This window comes from Orycteropus afer, unplaced genomic scaffold (assembly GCF_000298275.1).
Source record: "Orycteropus afer afer isolate SDZICR_OR568_19922 unplaced genomic scaffold, OryAfe1.0 scaffold00646, whole genome shotgun sequence".
NCBI lineage: Eukaryota > Metazoa > Chordata > Mammalia > Tubulidentata > Orycteropodidae > Orycteropus > Orycteropus afer.
This window is the reverse complement of record NW_006922233.1, coordinates 1,040,712-1,047,732: the sequence shown is the minus strand read 5'-3', so window position 1 is coordinate 1,047,732 and position 7,021 is coordinate 1,040,712.

Here is a 7,021-nt window from a genome sequence, read left to right as displayed (position 1 = left end):
GAAAGATGTTTACCTCGCTGAAAATAAAAGTTAACAGAAAGATGTTTACTTGTATTTTATTCACTATTCAAAGACATTTGACTCTGTAGATCATAACAAATTATGAATACTATTGCAAAGAACAGGAACTCAAGAACACTTGTGCTCATGAGGAACCTATACATAGTCCAAAAAAAAAAGCATTCAAATAGGACAAGGGGACACTGCTTATTGAAAGTGAAGACTTGAAATATTTACAAAAGACCTCTTTGAAGTGTGAAGAGCAAAGATGTCTCCCTGAAGACTAAGGTGCATTTAATCTGAGGCAAGATATTTTCAGTTGCCTCTTACACATGTGATATCTGGCCAATGAATAAAGAAGACTGAAGAAGAGTTCATGCTTTTGAGGTATTGCATTGGCAAAGAATACTGAAAGTACCATGGACTGACAAAAGAACTAACAAATCTGTCCTGGAATAAGTGCAGCAGGAATGCTGCTTAGAAGCGAGAATAGACAGACTTTTTCTTACCTACTTTAGTTATGGTGTTAGAAGTGACCATTTCCTGGAGAAGGCAATAGTGCTTGGTAAAGTGGAGGGTCAATGGAAAGGAGGAAGACCCTCAACAAGTTGGAGTGACACAGTGGCTGCAATAACGAGCTCAGGTATGGCAGGGATTATGAGGCTGGCATAGGACCAGGCCGTGTTTCGTTCTATTGTACATAAGGATCACTCTGAGTCAGAGATGTCTTGATGGCACCTAAAAACAATAACATACTGAAGCAACTGTTTTTGAACTATGTTCAGTAAAAAAATTTATTTGCATGTGATATTAATGACATCGTTCGATAATTCCCACAATCTTTTGGATCACCTTTCTTTGGAATGGGAATAAATATGCATCTCTTCCGATAAACTGGCTGAGTAGCTATCTTCCAAACTTCTTAACATAGATGAATAAGTGCATCTGTTTGTCGAAACATGCTTAATGGATATTCTGTCAGTTCCTGGAAACTTGTTTTTCAGCAATTAATGAAAGTCCAATTATTGGACTTCTTTTTTCAATACCATTGGTTCTTGATCACATGTGTGGTAGTTAAGCTTTTGTGTCAGCTTGGCTGGGCCTAGTTGAGTGGATTCAGTGGGCTGGGAACAGGAGGCAGCCCTGCAGCCTAAGGTCGAGAAGCTTTTACCAGCCCCTAGAGCTTGGAACTGGAACTTGGACTTTTAGCCACCAAAACAGTAAGGGAATAAACTCCTGTTTTATAAAGCCATCCCATTTGTGGTGTTTTCCTGTTAGAGCAGCATGAAGTAACTAAAGCAAACTGCTACCTCTTGAAATAAACATTGAAAAATTCCTGTTGTTAACAATGATTCTGTGTATTACTTTCATCTTCTTTTGTTGCCTCTGACATCATTCAGTATTTCTCCACATTGTTAGGTGCCATCACGTCACCTCCAACTCATAGCCACCCTATGTACAACAGAATGAAACACTACCCAGTCCTGTGCCAGCTTCACATTCCTGGATATTTCCCTCTTTGAATCTTTGAATATTGCAACTCAAGACTTGGATTTTTTTCTTCAGTTCTTTCAGCTTGAGAAATGATGAGGATTTTTTCCCTTTTGATTTTCTAACTCCATGTCTTTGTACATTGCATTGTAATCTTTTGCTTTGTCTTCTCGTGCTGCCCTTTGAATTATTCTGTTCAGCTCTTCTATCTCCTCATTTCTTCCATTTGTTTTAGCTACTAGCCATTCAAGAGCAAGTTTCAGAGTCTCTTTTAACATCTATTTTGTTTTTTCTTCCTTGCTTGTCTTTTTAATGGCCATTTGTTTTCTTCATGTATATTTCATATGATTGTGTGATTCAAAATGTCCAATATCAGTGCATTTCAGCTCACTGAGGCCTAGAACACTGATCTTTATGCATTCCATTTCTTTTTTGACAACTCCAATTTTCTTAGAGCCATGTTTCATACATTTCACATTCCAGTTATTAATGGATGTTTGAAGCTGTTCTTCCCATTTTGAGTCATGCCCCATCAGAAAATGGAGGTCCTGGAATCTTTACTCCATCCATCTAATTAAGATCCACTCTACTTTGGGGAGGCAACTCTTCTCCCATCATATTTTCACCTCCTTTCAACCTCAGGTGCTCATCTTCCAGCACTATGTCTGACAATGTTTCAGGGCTATTGATAACACTTTCCAGTAATATGTCAGACAGTGTTTCACTGCTATTCATAGGATTATCATTGGTCAATTTTTTGAGAAGTGGATGGCCACTTCTTTCTTCCCAGTCAGTCTTAATCTGGAAGCTCCACTGAAACCTGTCCATGATGGGTGACCCTGCTGGTATTTGAAATTTTTGTGGCATAGCCTCCAGCCTTAGAGCAACAAGCAAGCCACCATAATATAACAAGTTATTTTGTATACATATTTTTAGTTATCTTGAAGAATTTTCCTTACATTTCTAGTTTGCTGAATGTTTTCATCAAAAACATGCTTTAAATTTCATCAAGTGCCTTTTCTGCACCTATTAATATGATCATGTATTTCTTTTTTTTTTTTTTGAACTACTGTGAATTATATTTTTGATTTTCTATTGCTGAACGATCATTGCATCCCTGGTGTGAGTTCCACTTGATTATGAAGTATGATTGCTTTGTTATTGCTATTTATTCTGTTGGCTAGCATTATGTTGAGAATTTTCAAGGTGGATATCGGCCTATACTTATTGTTTATTAGTGGTGTCTTTGGATGACTTTGTTATCAGAGTTATTCTGGTTTCATTGAATGAATTAAGGAGTGTCCTTTCCTTTTCTGGATTTGGAATAGTTTTAGCAGAATTGACATCCATTCTTCTCTGAATGTTTGATAAAATTCTCCATGAAGCCATCTTGGCAATGGCAATGCTTTTTTGGGAGATTTTTTTTTTTTTTTTTTTTTGAATGACCTCTTCAATTGCTTCTTTTGTTATGTGTTTGTTCACTTTTTCTGTTTTGATTTGCATTAGTTTACGAAGATATTATGAAATGTGCCCATTTCATCTAGGTTTTCCAAATTTTGTAATTCAATTTTTCTTCATATTCTGTTATGATTTTTTTTAAATCTCATTTGATTCTATTGTCATGTCACCCATCTCATTTCTTATTTTGGTTATTTGCATTTTCCTATTCTTTTCTTTGTCAGTTTGGCCAGTAGTTTGTTGATATTATTGATCTTCTCAAATAACAATTTCTAGACTTGTTTATTCTTTTCATTTTTTTTTCTGTTTCATTTATTCCTGCTCTAAACTTTATTATATCATTTCTTGTAGTGATTATGAGCTTCTTTTGCTGCCCTTTTTCCATTTCTTCTAGTTGTAGTGGTAAGCTATTGATATTGCCCTTTCCTTCTTTTTTAATGTGTGCAGTTATTACTATCTGTACTTATCTGGGTACTTGTTTTGGTGTTTTCCAGAGGTTTTAATATGTTGTGTTTTCATTCTCATTTGTTTCAAGGAAATTTTAAAATTTCATTTGCAATTTCTTCTATTAACTAGTCACTTTTAAGCAAGGTATTTTTAGTTTCCATGTATCTGAATATTTTTCTTGTTCTTCCTGTTGTTGATTTCTAGTCTTGTAGTGTGAAATCAGAGAAGATGCTTTTTATTATTTTGATGTTGTTCAATTTATTGAGGCTTACTTTGTGGCTTAATATATAGTACATTCTGAATAATAATCCATGTGTGAGAAAGATATGTACTGTGTTGCTGTTAGAGAGAGCATTCTATATATATATATATATCTATGAGATCAAGTTGTTTGTATTGTTTAGATTTTCTGTATCTTTGTTGGGTTTCTTTCTAATTGTTCTGTTCTTCATGAAATTGTTATGTTACTGTTACCTATGATTATTGTGGAACTCTATTTCTATTTTCAACACTGTTAGAGTTTGTTTTATGTGTTTTGGAACTCTGTCATTGGATGTGTAAATGTCTACTATGGTTATTTCTTCTTGTTTGATTCATCTTTTAATCATTATGCAATGACATTCTTTACCTCTTTAGATGGATTTTGACATAAAGTGTGTTTTGCCATAGATTAATATTGCAACTCCTGCTCTTTTTAGGTTACTGCTAGATATATTTTTTTCATCGTTTGACTTTTAACATAGGTGTCTTTCATCTGTCACTCTATCTCTTTACTAGCACCATTAAACCATTTACACACACTGTAATTATTGATAGGTATGACTTTTCTGCTGTCATTTTGTTATGCTTTCCTTTGTGGTGTTGATGGTTCCATCATCCTGCTTAATTTTTTGTGATGAATTCTTTGTGTTTATGGATTTCTATTTCTATTTCATTTCCTTTATGTGTGTGTGTGTTTGCTTACTGTTTATGATTTCATACCTTATTACCATTTATTCCTCAGGAAAGATTTCTGCCACATTATTTTGATCATTTGCTTGAGGAATCTTGCCCTGCTTCTTTATATGGTTTGATAGTATCTGCTGTCTCTTAGACATTAAGGTATTGTTTTGTTTGCTTATTGCTTGTATTGCTTGTTTGTTTGTCACCAGGCAGTCATGTGGGGGAGAGGAAAGATCATAATACTCCTTGATGAGTGCAGGTAGTGATCAGGGCCTGCCCTGATCCAATGGAGGGGAGGATGGTTGTGTAGAATCTTTTCTCCAGCCACCAGTCCACAGCTCAACATCTCCATGTGGGTCTTCAGCCCCAACAGACCAGGACCATTAATAGCAAGTCATTCTATCCTTATTTTCTGGTTTCTTCCCTGCTCTGCTGCTCTGTACTTGCCTGGATCCCTGGAACTTTCACTCACTTTCTTTCACTTTCCTTCCTTGAATCTGGTACTGTTCTGCTCACCTTGCTTCACTCTGGAGTTATTAGTACTCTATCTCTATCACCTACTGAAGATTTAATGAAATTGCTTTTCTGACTATCTCATCTGGGAACTACTTCTTTTTTCTCAAAATGGCCAAGCTGCACAGACTTGGGAAGACATCTGTGATCCATATGTCTACTTGTTCACTGGTTTCATCTTTTTTTCCTTCCATCCAGTGTTTGACCTAACTCTTCATCCTTCCATTTGCTGTTCAGCATTCCAACGGTAATTTGTATCTGTTTCACTTGGTTTCTTGTATCTCCCTGTAGGGGGACTGCATGGTATGTCAAACTAAGTTACCATCTTACTTTGCCTCTTGACTTATGTTTTAAAATAATTATTTTGGTATTTGTATTTAGAATAAACTACAGTAGGGAAACAAGTACTAAAGCAGTGAGGTAATTAGGAGAGTTGTAATAATTCAGGACAGAAGTGTTGATGGTTAACACCAGGGTGATGTCTGTTCATGTGATATAAACTGATAGGATTCTGAAATTTTAAAGATAAATTCAAGATGAATTGCTGTCATATTGAATGCTTAGTATGAGGAAAATAGGAGTCAAGGATATCTTCAGTTATAATTTTTCACCTGAGAATTTATGAGAATTGCTCTTTATGAGATGGGAAAACACTATAGGAAAATCTAAATGAGGGAAGAGAAGATATGTTATTCAAGGTTCACATTTTAGTTGTTGAACTTAAAATGCCTATTAGACATTCAAGCATAGATACTAAGAAGTAAGGGTTATATAATTCCACATTTCAAAATTAGTAGTATTGGATAACTCAGAGTCTTGTTGGCAATATGCTATATGTTATATTCCTAGCTATATTTTTCTTCTTTCATAAATATCAATATTTGATTTACATGATGTATACTGGAGATAATTCTTTTCCATTCCTCTTCATTTTTTGTGATATTCCTGAGCTCTGGTAGCATAGTGGCTAAAGCACTTGACTGCTAACCAGAAGGCTGGTGGTTCAAACCCACCAGCCACTCCTCAGAAGGAAGATTGGGCAATCCTACTTCCATAGTGATACTGACTCGGAAACCCAAGGAGGGGTCGCTATGAGTCGGGGTTGACTCGACGGCACATAACAACAACAAACAACAACAACATGGCCATTATTGTATTAGGTTATGAGTGTTTCCATTGTAAATTTCATCTGAATTATCTAAGACATACAAATACATCATCAGAGAGGGGTTTATGGGTTCAGAACAAAAGTTTAAGATTACTAAACCCATCTTAGCCTCCAAATTTGTAAATGTTGTTACAACATCTGAAATGAGTTAGGAAATCTACCCAAGCAAAAATAAACACAAGTATTATAACTCTAATCTCATATTCCTGCTACATTCTATTCTAAAACTTTATTTACCTCAACCAATTAAACATTTTCTGAGAATAAGTAAAATAACTACTTTTTTTTTTTTCTTTTCTTCATTTTAGAAGTTACACAGCATCAGGATGAAAGCAGAGAGATAAATGCAAGATGGTAGAAAAGAATCATTTCCTCCTGCCTTGATACCTACAGAGAAAAAAAAAAAAATCATGAAATTGGCAACAGGGCTACAACTGAGGTATTTAAATCAGAGGGAGCTATTCACTATGGTCCTGCACATTGTCATTTACCCTTATCTTTCAGTACTAATAGCTACACTTACTCCAAATATGTAAAGAGAAAAATAAGCAAGTAAAAGTTAATTCTTGACTCAGAAAAGAGTGGTAGAGTATTTCATCTTAACATCATCTGATTGCTCATTTACTACCTACTGAGAATATTATTGTTCTTATTGTTATGTGCCATCGAGTCAGACCTGACTCATAGTGACCCATCCTTTGGTTTCCGAGGCAGTATCACTATAGAAGTAGATTGCCCCATCTTCCTTTGGAGGAGTGACTGGTGGGTTTGAACCTCCAGCATCCCGGTTAGCCATCAAGTGTCATAGGCATTATTCTACCAGAGCTCTTGAGAATATCACAGAGAACATTTTTGAATATCATTCAATACTACTTAACTTTGATGGCTATCCTTCTGATTGACTTCTGCTACCAACTTCAGTGCAGGTATTTATAACAGTTATGCAAATAAGAAAAGAGTAGAGATAAAATAAAAGAAACTCTTGTGGTTATTTTTTATTAA